We start from the raw sequence: 14698 nt of genomic DNA on the forward strand, positions 1-14698 counted from the left end.
ATCACTCCTGATCTGGGAAAAGAATCAATTATATTTGAAAAAAAATAAATTCAATAAACAGTAATTTCAATAAAAATATGCAGTTAACACTAAATATGATGATATTAATAATAGTAATAACAATGTAACAATAAATTAATAGTAATAACAATAACAACAGCAGTAATGATAAAGGGAGGAAGAGAGAATAACAAAACACAAGAGAGACAGGTGATGCACAATAATGATAACTGATGCCCATCCCTGGACAGTGATTTTTCCCTTCCAGACCACTTTCCCCCTTTACGTGCTGGGCCTGAAGTTCCAGGGTTTGGAATATCCCTTTGATCAGTTCCAGTCTCCTGTCCCAGCCATGCTCCCTCTCAGCTTTTTGTGTAGCTCCTCATTTTTAGAGCATGAAAACCTAAAAAGAGTTTTTACCCCCTTTCCTTAGGGTACTGGCAACATAGCAACAGTCAAAACATCATTGTATTATCAATATTATTCTTGTCCAAGCAATACTAGCTTTTGTTCCTTTGAAGTACAGTCTTCTTTTGCTAATAGTCTAAAAACCTAATGTTGTAGGTTAGTTTGTTGAAACAGCAGTGAATGCTTAAGAGAACAGTTAGGAACAGACTGACTACTTGTCAGAATGGCCTTAAAAATCTACTGAAACTGTTGCTTTTGTTGCTCAAAGTGCCAAATGCACTATGACTTCTACTAAACCTGTTGCATTCTACTGTTAATAATTCTAGACACAAGCTTTAAATTAACACTGAGTAATGGATTTTTTTGCCAATATATCTTAAAAATTCTGTCTTACGTCAAAGGAAAATTCTCATTTTGACAACAAACCTTCCATAAGTTTGGTACAAAACAGCTTCTAGAAAGTGTATTCTGTGGAATTTCGATTTGAAAAACAAATGTCTGACATTTAGCAGAATGAAAAAACACTCCATTCTGTTTCCTAGCTTTTCAGCTCCTTTCTGACTTGACTGCTACCCAAAAGGCAAAGACACAAACCAAACTTTTCTCCCAGTTACAAGAAAGTTTTAATTGAAAACAAGTGTGCTAGGTTTGAACACAGCTTCAGCAGATTAGCAGTTAAATTAGAAGGGGCTTTTCGTTTAACTTCCAGTGTTGATATGTCGCTGTGCCCTGTCACTCTGAAAAGCGATAGGGCTTTGTTATCAGTGCTGAGCACAGACAGCCTCCTGATGTAGAAGCAGACTAAAATAGGCTGCCAAGGTGATGAAGGCACCATGCACATGTTGCATCCTCCTGTGAAGGGAGATGTGGATGGGCTCTGTGGACACAATGCTCTGCCCAAACAGACTGATCACTTCCCAGGGCCTGGTTTCCTGATAAGTAACAAAAAAAAAAAAAAAAGAAAAGAAAAAAGGAATAGGTGGAAAAAATTTTCATCTTAGATCAGTTCAAGGAGCATAAAGGAATTCAGAGACTTCAGTAATGTTTCTCACTAAAAAATGATTCCTTGCATATTTGTTTATCATCCCTTCTCACAAGAAAAATATTTGTTGGATTAGTCATTATGAAGATTTCAGTATGGGTAGAAGTTCCAAGATTTAAGGGACTTTCATATCTTATATTGAGGTTTCAGATGAAAAAAAGGTTATGCGAATTTTATTTTCAGCTTCCATGATTAGGAATTAAAATAATTAATATCAAAGACACCTTTTATTTACTTCCAGCTTGTACTGCTCTGATAGAAAAATTGTCACTTTTTTCTTTTTGTTGTTCCCCACCACAAGTACCTCTTCTTGAGCCTAAAATGGCAATCTACATATTAGCCATTCTGTCTAATCCTTTAAGACACCTATCTAAATTTTTGCAACAAAATTTTTGTGTGTTCTCTTTCTAGCATGATATAACAAAGACTCTTAGTTTCTCTTTTTTTACCTTCCTTGTCAACCAAAACTGAGGAATACCAGAAGCAAGTATTTTATATCTGCACAGCAGTGTTATGGATCTCCCTCCCTAGATATGTGCCTAGCTGTGACTTTTTGGACAACATAAAATTTACATTCTATTCTCCTATGCTTCAAATCTCTGCATATTTGGAACAGAGGAGTCAGAGGGGATATGATTTTTTAAAAAATTCTCTGCAATTATGGGTATTTTCAAAATGAAGTAAACCAAAATTCAAAATTAGGTTTAAATCATCAAAATTTTTACTTTAAGCTGTTCAATTTGCCTCATAAACATTGCTGCTACAACAAAGTGTTAGTTGAAAGTCCATGTAATCTGAGATAAAAGATGTGGAATATGAATACATTTATCCTAGACAGGATAAATACAATTATCAGCAACTTGTAATAAGCATGTTACTTCACATGGCAGTATAGAGTTCCACCCTGATGAATTCTTTGCTGTTGGATAGTCTGCTAGGAAAAAATAGCAGTAGATGTGAATCTTGGTATGAGCTTTCCAGTATGAGCACTGGAAGATGTTCCCTTGAAGTTTGCATCATGATGAACTGAGTCATAAAATTACAGAATGTAGTGTGTTAGGAGGGACTCATCAGGACCATTCAGTCCAACTCCTGGCACTACACAGGATTCAAAAGAATCACACCATGTGCCTGAGAGCATTGTTCAAATGCTTCTTGAACTCTCTCAGGCTGGTACTGTGATCACTTCCCTAGGGATCCTCTTCCAGTGCCCAACCACCCTCTGGGTGAAAAATTTAAACCTCTCCCAACTCAGCTGTTGGAGAGGGTTCATGTTAGTAAAGTCACAGGTTTGGAATGTTTTACATTCCATATGTTTGGTTTATGTGGGAAGCTAAAATATAAAAAAATTGAGTATGTTATTTATTATGGCATATCTTCATATTTTTCCTTTTACTTTGAAGATATTATGGTCTTGACAAAAACACTTTCAAAAAATGTTGTATTCTGGCTAAAGTGTAAATATTACTGTTGTAAATAATACTGTAAATAGTACTACTGTTCTTTACAAAGAGTGTTCTGCTTTTTACATACTGAATGGATTTAGGTTTTTATTTCTTGTAAACTGTTTTAGAAAAAATATCAAAGAAAATCAAGTAGCTGTGCTGAATTTTTTAAGAAGTTACAAGATTTTCTTATACTTATTTTATTTATTTGCAAACCATTAAATTACACTAATTGTAGACATAAATAAATAACTTTCAACTACAGTTTTTTCAAGCTTAAGAATTTGAAATTTAAACCTATAATTACAGTTAGTTTAGTGAATAAAGAAAGTTTCTAATTTCATTATTAGATCTGGCCAGATAAGTAAAACAGAATCACAACTGGAATAACATTTTATCAAAAATTCTCAGATTTTTTAAGAGCCTAACCTAGATAAAACTGAGAGATAAAAAATGATTGAGTGTATTTTACAGGTAAGATTTCATTTAGATCTTTCACTATATCAAATGATTTCAGTATTTTTTATAGAGATGAAAAATCTAGAAGTTAAACACATACATTTTCTTTGTCTTTTTCTCCCTTTCTGTTAAGCACATTTCACCATTCCACCTTGACTCTCCGAAAGTGGATCCACAAAGCTTACAACAGTTCTCATTGTCAATGAATATACTGAGATAATGTCATTAATACTGGAAAGGATTTGCAAGTATATATGATCTAAATGAGGTTGAGCTGGGCATGAAAAATTGCATTGAATTAATTCTTCTTAAAAAAAAGTGTTTTTTTCTAGCTGAAGGTCATTGCATGTACTGTCAATCAATCAGAACACACAAAGCAGCTATTAGATCAAATGTGAGGATGTAATACTGCAATTCTACAATTCACTGAGAAACGGAATCAAGCACTGTGGGAAGACTAGCAGGAAATACACATTTGGAGCAGAACAGAAGCAATTCGAATCCTTGCTTGTTTGCACTCTTACTAATTAAAAAGCAGACTATAAAAGAACCCAGAGGTTAAAATTGAAAAGTATTTGATAGCTTGTAACTGGTGGAAGATGAAATACACAAATAACTACAGTACCTTGTTTTTGTTCATGGTAGATGTTTGGGAGGGGTTGGTTCTCCATTTCCTTTAAATTCTAAACAATTTTTCTCTATGGTCAGCGTTTTTACACAGTCAATTTTGCAACATTTGAAAAGTGAAAATCATTGCAATACTTCCCAGATTTGACTTGAAGAACACTTAAAATATTAGATGTCTACCCTGGAAAATTTCTGATATTAATTGACTTCTATTTAATACAGACCTTAATTTGGGGTATATTTATTTATTTTTGTTACTGCAGCTTTATAGTCATACATGGTATTTTCACACTTTAATAAAAGGAATTCAGTGAGTGTCAGAGAGGAAGACTGCAGATTTGTTTTGTTCTGGTTATTTTTCCAGAATTCATGGACATGCATAATAGAAGAATAGGGTGAGAATGGTAGGCACTTCTGGATATCCTCTACTACTCTCTCAGAACAGGAATATTTAAAACAAATTACTCAGGGAATGTTCTGGACAAGCTCTAACATATTTCTAAGAATGGAGGCTACACACCCTCTCTGGACAACCTCTGCCCCTTGCTGACAGTGTTCATAAGAAAAATACCGTTCTTATATTCAGAAGGAACTTCAAAATTTCCAGGTTTTCCTGTTGCCTTGGTCACTCTGCAGTTCTGGAAAGTGCTTACTTTAGCATCATTTTCAAATCCCTCAATATGATATCTGTACCCTTGTGATGCTATCCATGGGCACAGTTTCCCATGTTATGTCTGCAAGACTCCACTGGGGATGCAAGTTCAGCTTACTATCCACCAGGATACCTAGGATTTTTATCATCACATGATAAAAGTCTTTAATATTCCATGTAATGTAAATTTTTACATTTCTTGCCAGAAGAGCAAGACTTTAGGATTAATGACTCCAGGATTACACTGCAGGTATCATCACTGGAACTAAAAAGAAAACACTTTCAAGGTGTGACTGAGATACTGTCAGTAACCTTCATTTGTATTTGCATTTTCTCTGCTTACACTTTCTGCTTCTCTCCAGCATGAAAACTGATATTTTACTCTTGTACCTCATCCATTCCACTTTTTTTTTTTTTTTTCTGGCACTGAATGATGTACACAGAAAAAGATGCACCTAGGAATAAGCTTCCAGGATTTTACTCTCCCTGTTCACAGTGTTAATAAGAATTGAAGTAACGAATAACAATTCAAACCAATTTGCCTAGTAACTTAATGTGAGTGACCCACCCCAGTGATTTTAACCTTCTGGAAATCCAAACATCTATGCACATTTGAAAACAATAGTCAGTTATGTCTACAGGAAAATTAAAGTAATTGATACATTTAATGAAATTTTTTTGGGGCTCTGCTGCTTCTTACATAATCATTTGCAAGGGAATGTAATTGAGATGTTTCGAATACACTGAAAGTTTGACTATTTCTCTCAGAATATCACTCTATTTAAGAAATATTAATAAATAGATTCTAGAATATCATTTATATTTTCTGAAGATATGTATCTGCCCAGGTTTACAATCTATATTATCAGGGCAAGCAATTGTACAAAATCTGTCAAGTTATAATGTTGTACACCTAAGCCTCCTTGCAAGAAATTAGTTTTAATTTCATGCTGTAAGTTCTCACAGTACAGAGCACTGTTAATTCAGATTTTCATTTTTAAAAGAGACAACTAGAATACAATAATATTTATAGTAATTTCATTTCATATGACAAAGCCTATGTCAGCAACCTTAAAAACCACATTTTTAAGGGCAATATAGAAGTTCTACATAGAAATTAGTAGAATTACTATGAAAGGTATAATACTGCTGAAATCGTAATTGTATTCAAACATCCGTACATGACTATATTGTCGTATGTGCTCTCCAAAACTCCAGTTTTGGCTTAAGATTCACTATGCTGTGAGGCAAATTACCCTTAGAATCCATTCTTTTGAATTATTTGGCAAGCAGCCCTTAAATTTCCACTTCATTCTGTTCAAAAAACTTGTAATACAGTGAAAATTATACCTTGAACAATCAAACTCCTTGAGTAATATTATTATGCATTGATCCTTTTTAATATTTAACAAAATAATTGTATAGAGGATTATTTGTAGATGCTTTTCTTTTACTGTGAGTTTATAGGGACATAATCTGAGTATAGGAAAATCACTGACTTTTTATGCCTTATATATTTTTACTTTTACATTAGCCTTACTGGAAGTTTTTTTTTATTTACATCAGTCTATTTACACTAGAAAGCATGTATTGCAGTAAGTTTCAGTGTGAATTTCCCATTAAAATTGTTCTACACTTCTACAGCAGCAACATAACTAGGAATTATAATTTAAGTTAATGATTGGAATCATTAGGGAATTATAAAAAACAAACAGTAAACACTATATTTTTCATTCTAAAAGCACAGCATAAGATTATCTTGGCTTTAGTCCCAAACCAACTTTGATTACCTAAAAGCAAATATACTAGAAATTGTATCTAGTACAGTAAATCTGTAACACTCCTTGTGCATGTAAATAGCTTTGTTAAAGGATTCAAGCATTTCTGACATTAAAAAAACCCCTTTAATATTGCTGCTAGCATTTTATTAAAAATTAAGCACAACTAAAGGATGATTCAGTGTAGTTTTTCTCTCAGTTTTAATTGTTTGTGCTTTTTTTTTTTTTTTGAAGTGTAGATTTCATTAGTAAAAAGCATGTTGGCCTATAGAACAAGGTTTCATGTTTGTTGGGGGGGTTTGTTTGTTTGGGTCTTTTGTTTTTGTAAACACTTATTCTCTAAGTAACATAAAAAGTTAATAGTAAAGTAATTGTCTATAGTAAAAATAAAATGCTAATTAGCTTTTAATATTAAAAAGCAATGAAAAAACACATTATCTGTCTATCATATTCATGATTGTTCTGCAGGCTTTCCACAAGTTTTCCAAGAAAAGTAAAAACAAATTTCTATTCTTTACATGAGATCCCAACCTATCTTAAGTTCTGGAAGTCCTCTATCAGTAATGATTTAAGAAGTGCCTACAGTAAAATGAAGTACCAAAACTATTCCAAGTGTCTCTCTGGTTAATAAAGTTAGATTTGGTGGGTAGCTGACACTTAAAAGCTATCCCAGTTCTGAGATATGTTGTTTCTTATGGAACATGTATGGATGAGACCCATATAGTGTGCTAGACCAACACCCAGCTGCTCTCACTTCTTCCTCTCAACAAGATAAGGGGGAAAAAAACTAAGGTAGAAATACTTGTGAGCTGGGACAAGGACAGGGAGGCCACTTACCAAATACCTTCAAGGGCAGCACTGACTAAAAATTCTGGGAAAATTAATGTAAGATATAGTTAATGAAAAAAACAACAACAAAGATAAAAACCACCTTTCTCTACACACCTGTCTCCTTCCCAGGCTCAACTTAATTTCTGACTTCTCTACCTAATGTCCTGTGAGTGAGGTACGGGAAGTGGATGTTGCAGTTAGCTCATAGGAGTTCCTCTCTGTGGCTCCTTACTCTTCAGTCTTTTTCCCTGCTCCAGGGACTGGTCCCCCACACACCAGAATACCTGCTGCTGTGGAGACTCTTCTATTCTTCCCTGTAACTTCCAGCATTTGAGCCCCTGCACACAGTACTAAGGCTCTGTGTTTACTGACATACACAGTGGGAAAATTTGTGCAAAAATTTGATTCCTCTAACTCTTCCTTACCAGGGAGCATCAGCAGCAGGATAGTTCACCAAACCAGAAGAGCATACACTGAGAACACTCCTGTAAGGGCCAACCCACTTGTCTGTAAAGACTCTCCCTCACATGCTAATAATGGCTTGCATGTATTCTAAGATGTATTATTTAGGGCTATTTGTATGTCACAAAATAATACTAGCATAAAGAGATTATGTCATATTCATAAAGAAAGTTCGCTTTGCGGGCCAGATTTTAATCACTGAATAGAAGAGGTGTGTCATATATCATATTCATGTCCTAAATATTTATTACCTCATAACAAGTCATAAGTATTTATAACCTCATGGTTAACCATTACATATTTTTCTCCCATACTTCCTTAATATGTAATCTCTCAATTCCACACAGCAAAACCTCTCTCTCCTGGCGCTGCCAATGGAACATGCTTTGGGACATCTGGAGAATGTCTCTTTCTTTTTACCTGATTCTAATTTAGTGAATGACTGGAATTGCAAACAATTTCTTTTACCAGTTCATTTGTGGGATGGTTCTTGGCAGAGGCTGGAATCAAAATACTGACAATGAGAAAAAGTTGTGAATGATTTTAATGTGTTATCATTTCCTCACTCATTTAAGTTTAATTAAGCTAAATCTAAAAGAGAGCTAAACCTCCACATTAAGTTCTGTCATACTTTTTTGGCATCTTATGTATGTATAATGTATGTGTGTGTATATATCTGTGTGTGTGTGTGTATAGTATTTTTTTTGCATTACAATTCATGCATACCAACTTTTAAAAATATGTTATTTAAAAATAAAAAAAAAATTTCAAATAAAAGTATTGAAAGCTTAAAAGCAAAGTCTGAACACGGGATTTGATGAAAATATTTAATTTGACCAACAGAAATAAGAATCAAGCAGTATATGTCTTGCCTTTTAGTTTAATACAAAATTTCAAGGAAGTCACATCTACTTTCATAAAGTATACAGAGTAAGGGTTTACATTTGTCTCTGATGATGTAACGATAGAAATAACTGTGATATGCACATTTTATATTTTGTGTCATTTATCTGCCTCACTCTCTGTGTTCTTGTTCTTTTTGAAAGTGAGGTAACCTGTAAGTTTTTTTGTGTGTATATAGCTGTAATGCGTCAGAACAGACTAGGAGCTTTGGAATACACTTGTCCCTCAGTGGACTGAGAATGCCTCTCATTACACTATGGGGTTTTTTTTTTGCTAACGATTGCAGAGAGAGGTGAGTTAGGTAGGTGGTTTAATTTTTTCTTTATTAGTAGCTGCAGTGTGTTTGAGTTTTGCTATGAAATGTTTTAGCAGGCACAGAATCTATAGCTGTTAATTATGCGTAGTAGGTCTTCATTTATGCATATGCTTTGGTATTTACTTAGTGACGGTATTTACTTAATAAATTTTTACTAATTTACAATACAAATTTTTCCTGTTATCAAAAATTATATAAAAATATCTCCATAATTTTTATGTCCCTGACATCATATAGTGAAAGTTGTTCGTTTGCACCAAGTGATATTTAGAGGCCATACCCCAATATCAAGACTGTGACAATGTAGTCCCTCTGATAAAAATATTTACTTCTCTTCATTACCTCTGTCTCATACTTATTGACTCAGTGTCACAACTTATCTCAAGCTGCTGGGAGCATTAAAATTTCTGGCAGATGCCATTAGTGATAGCATATGGATAGGTTCTAGTATACATGCCATGGTTTTTACACTGTTGAACCATATATGTATATATTTGCATTAGCTTAAGCTCTTTATTTGTATACGCATGCAATTCTTTGCCTATTTATTCTTTATCCATCAACATCTTTTCAGACATAATTGGTTTCTGTGCTTCACATACAGGATCTTCCCTAGAGTAATCTTCAATCTCAGTAAGCACAAAAACAGTAGGAAGCAAATTGTACCCTAGGATGTTCAACCATCTTTTCTACTGAAGTCATTAGCATCCCTGAGTGATAAGTCATCAAGGGAAGAATTTCACCCCTCGATTGTTTATGTCACAAGTCACTATCTTTTCAAGCAGAAGTCATTAGAGGAACCTATCCTATTTTTTCTTGGAATCAGAATTCCCTGAGCTACTTTAAAAATTTAGGGTGCATAAAGAAAATGACATTGATATTTGAGAGAACTTCTGGAGAGCAAAATTGCTTTGTAGAAATGTACTATTTCCATGCGCCCTACAATTCTGGGAAAATCCTCAACTAGGCATATATATATATATATGTATGTATGTATATATATATATGTATATGTATATGTATACGTATGTATCATTACATTAGTATTGAGATATATACAATTCAGAATAAGTTATATACTTAAAATAGTCTTCCTCTTTTGCAGTTATACAAGAACAGAAAACTGAGGAAACCTCAGTTTGGGCTGGGTTGGGAAGAAAGGTCATTTTTCTTGTTAATAAAGGATGACTCCAGGCAAAGGTTCACTTTCACCATTGTTTTTCTTGTTTTACCCTCACCCACTGCCCTAATGAGGGACAGAGTAAAGTAAAACATAATGAAAGGCCAAACATGACCACTAGGGGGAAAATGTGATTTAAATAACACCAGTAAAATCTGAGATGCAGAAAACTAAAGATGTGGATTATAATTTGGTGAAACAGAGAAGTATGAGGGCTACTACAGAAGAAAAAAAACATTATCTAATGCAGGAAGAAGATAGATGGTCAAATACAGGAGAAAATCAGCAGTAATAGAGGAGACTGATAAGAACAAAAGAAAAGTGGTAATTGATTTACCCAGCTAGGATGAAATCTGGGTATGGAACAGGAGAAAGGCAGGGAAAACTAGCAATCAGTTAGGAATAGTATTGCATCCTCTGAAATTTAAGGATGTTTCTTTTTTTCACACATATGGCTTTCTTCTCAGAATACCCTTTATGAATATCACAAGTCCATATTCCATCACTGAAGTAAAAGAAATACCAGAGGAGAATAGGAAGAGAAAAGAGATTTTGGGGAAGGGTCGGAGCATGTCAACTGTTCCACCTAAAGGCAAGAAGGGTAAATCTGAGAGGTGTATGGGAATAAGAAATAGAAAAAGGAGTATCCAAACCTAAAGAGTGTTGATACTGTGGACTTTTCCTGTGTAGAAGACCATATAGCCAAGCAACAAGGATGATTTTAATGAGTGCAGACAGCTGTTTCATAAGCAATTTTAGAGCAAAAGAGTGAATAGGGAAGTTGTGTGCAAGAAAAGATAGTTTGAAAAGTTGGACTACACATAATCTAGGACAGAACTACAAGGTAGTGTGGAATAAAAAAAAGAATGATGTTTCTTTAGAGGTGGCTTTCCTTTCAGATATTCTTTCTGAAACTGATGGTAGCTTTAGGTCTATATTTGTCTCGAGCAATAGAGTCAACAATGGAAAAGGAATTGAATTTCACAGTTAAAAGAAAAGTGATGAAGGACAAGGAAAGGAAGATACAGTTTGGCCTCATATTTTGGGGCTTTTCATATGCTGCAGTAAACTTCCTCTGAACATTTCTTTAACGCTGTTTAAAATTCACTGTAATTTATTTCCACTCAGCATGTTTTCTGATTGCAATTATCTCTTTATTCTTATCTTTCACTACAAATCTTAATGGCAGTTGTGATTAGGAGTCTGCTGCTTATTGATTACGTTGATATGTGCATAGCAAGTTATTTATGTACTTAATTTAAATTAATTTTATTTGCAGGGTTGAAACAGATGTTTTGCAGTTGTGATTTCCCACTGACTGCTCAATGAAGTGTCACTTACATGAAGCTTTTTCTTTCCAGAAGCTGATGTTTCTGATCAGGACTGCATGAGAAAATTACTTTCATAACTAACATGAGTAGACATTATGAGAATTATGGCTCATTCTCTCCCTATCGGATATGTACTGTACTTTGTTACTAAGCCCATTGAAAATCTTTCTGGCTCTGTATATGCATACTTTTTGTATGAATTCAGATACTGACTGAGCAGTAAATCACAGTAGCCTTGGATGCCGCATATGTGAGTGTATGTGTACATGTGAAAATAATGTGTTTAAGCTACTAATTTATAGGACTGAAGTATATATGAGTATTCCTTAAATCATGTTACAAGGCAAAACTTAAGACTAGCATTCTCAATGTAGACCTCTAAAGGTCATCTATATTCTTAGATACATATATAAAGCTTCTTCTTTTGTATTATACAGTCAGCACTTCATGTCTTGTTTTCTAAAGGAGTGTAAAATAATTCTGTAAATGAGAATAAAACCAACACAGTCTATGGCAAAGGGCTTGGAAGGACATTGCAATTGTTTTTGTCTGTATAGCTGGTACTCTTTTGACCTGCCTCATATGCCAAATGTCTTTTTATTGCTTTTTGTGAAGAATAAGAGATTTAAATATCACTATGGACACAGTCTATGTGAAAATTATAATTAAATCTGAAAGCCCTGTTTTCACCTATGTGACACCATTAACATCCTTACATACACTCTTTGCTCTTTGGGCCTCTTTTTAAAAATTGATAAATTTGGTAAAGATGCTGTCTACACTCTTAAAATTTTCTCTGGATTAATTTGTTCCCCAGTATAAAATTATGTGTTATTAAACACTATGGTATTACTGCTCTCTATTTTTCTATAAGGATTCTAGAGAATAGTTAACTTTTCCATGGTGTGTGGTATCTGTGGTGTATTTTGCAAACAACAAGATGCATTAGAACACGTTTTCCTTGGTCTTACGCAGAGAGGGGGAAATTCAAATCTTGGATCATATGTGTTGAATTTCCTGTACTAAAACAGTCCCTGGCACCTATAATGATTATTTTTAGATTTCATATACTCTGTTTTGCAGCAGTTTTAGTTTCTTGTTGAATCTTATATGTCACTTTATATCTTAAAAAGTCTTTAGGTATTTTCTCTATTGCTGCATAATGAAATATGCAAAATCAAGTCAGGGATTGAGGATCCTGTTGTTTTAAGTGATGATGATCAGTCTCCAATAGAGGAAATACATGATCACTAGTTTGAGACTTTTAATCCTAGTGCTATTACTTTCAGAAAAGTTTTTTGAGGTTTTTATTTGATTTTGTGGGGTTTTTTTTAATACAAATCTGTTATTTCTAAAACAAGAAACTGGAAATTAAGTATCGTAGACCTCTTAAAAGGGACTGATGGGAATACATAGTTATAAATACTGTGTTTAGAATTTGTATGATCAGCGTATTTGCTTGAAATTTGGTTACTTCCACACAGATTGATTTCACATACTTTGGCTATAAAAAGAATAATAATTAAGAATCAGAAAACTGAGCCTACTTTATGAAAGATGCAAGCATAGCATAAGCTCTTTACAACTGGAGAAACAGCCTGTTATTGTCTGTTAAGATCATCACCTCTTTTGTCCTTCTCCCAGGTTGCTGTGCACAGTAGTTTCCTAGGCCAGAAAAAGCAAAAAGTTTCATAGATGTGATGCTTTGTTTGCATCCTTGTTGGAGATAGTGTAATCTTTTCTTTTGTAAGATAGACATTCACATTGTACTGTAATATTTTCGAACATATTAAAAATGAAGATCAGAGCACTTTGACTGCTAAAGCATTCAGCAGCTCTTGGAAAGGGAGGCAGTTCACTGTTAGCCTAAAAAGACTGAGTAGTTATCTGAATCTAACAATAATATGTTTAATATCGACATGTTTCTTGTTATACTTTTTGACTCTTTTTCAGGACGTCTAGAAGGAAATACTTGGCTGCTTAGTTGCTTTTATACCTATCATTACACTATCAGATAGCACATAAACTAGTAAAAACAGTCAGTTTGTTTACCTATGTGTGTACACATATGAATTCAAGAACTAACTGTGCAGACTTACTTTTCTTTTGCAGGTTCTGTTGGTCTGCAATTAAGCTGGGGAATACAAAGGGTTTCGGTTGGTTTTTGGGGTTTTTTTGTTACCATAGTTACACTTGTTATAAATGTTAGATAAATATTCCTCTAAAGGGGGATGGGAGCAAAGGTAATGGGCGCTGGAGGCTGAGCACAGAACTGTTTGTTTTATATGCTTGTATAGCATAACATTTAAGATTCTGGAAAAGCCTGTGGTACTAATAGGTTTGATTGTGACAGGTCATATCAAACCTACATAAAAGGAAAGTTACTAGTATTTAAACTGAATCACATGTATTCTTACAGTCTGTGACTTAACCTTATTCATCCTGGCCATCCTACAAGAGTAGACTTCAGGGAGCACAGAAAATTCCATATTTCAGGAGACAGGAATGCGTGCCTGCAGGGTTTTTCATGACGCATCATAAATTCCACTGAACTGGTCAGTCCTTCAAAAGATCAACGTTGAAGTTGAGGGGGGAAAAAAAGTAAATAGGGTTTTGAATTTATTTTTTTTTTTTTTGAAATTTTTAAAAAATATTATGACAGTAAAAGTAGCTTTGAACTTCATCAACTGGAATTCTTTTCTTCAAGTACTGAAGAGGGAAAATTTTATCTCCTTACCTCTGTCCATTATTCAAAAGTACCAGCACACACAAATAACCCAAGTCAGCCAAAAATGTGCAGCTATTGTGCTGGGAATTAAAAATAGGAGCCTGAAAGCTGATCTTTTGCTACTTACACAGTGGAATCTTGGAGACTGCCTTAAAAGGCTTAGACAAAGCTGTGCACAGCAATTGTACTTATCTTTGTACTGCCAGGGGATTCTTAGGTGATGTGCTGCCATGTTCCCATTTATTCTAATACTGTAATTACTGTAGAATTTGGATCAACTGTAGTAATTATGTGCGTGTAAAGCGTCCTTTAGCAGCTTTGACAATGGGATTCACTACAGAGAGTATAACCTTCACAGCTGACAGAAACTTTACCATTCCATAGAACTTCTATGTTCTAGTATCACTATAATTACCTTGCTAAAAACAGCAAATAATTTTGTGAAAGTAATGAATATGAAGGAAAAGGCAGACTTTCTCAGTGTTGATGTAAAACTAATTTTAAATTAATATCTCAATAAGGTTTTCAATTTTAAC

Source organism: Poecile atricapillus, chromosome Z (assembly GCF_030490865.1).
Source record: "Poecile atricapillus isolate bPoeAtr1 chromosome Z, bPoeAtr1.hap1, whole genome shotgun sequence".
In the NCBI taxonomy this organism is placed as follows: Eukaryota; Metazoa; Chordata; class Aves; order Passeriformes; family Paridae; genus Poecile; species Poecile atricapillus.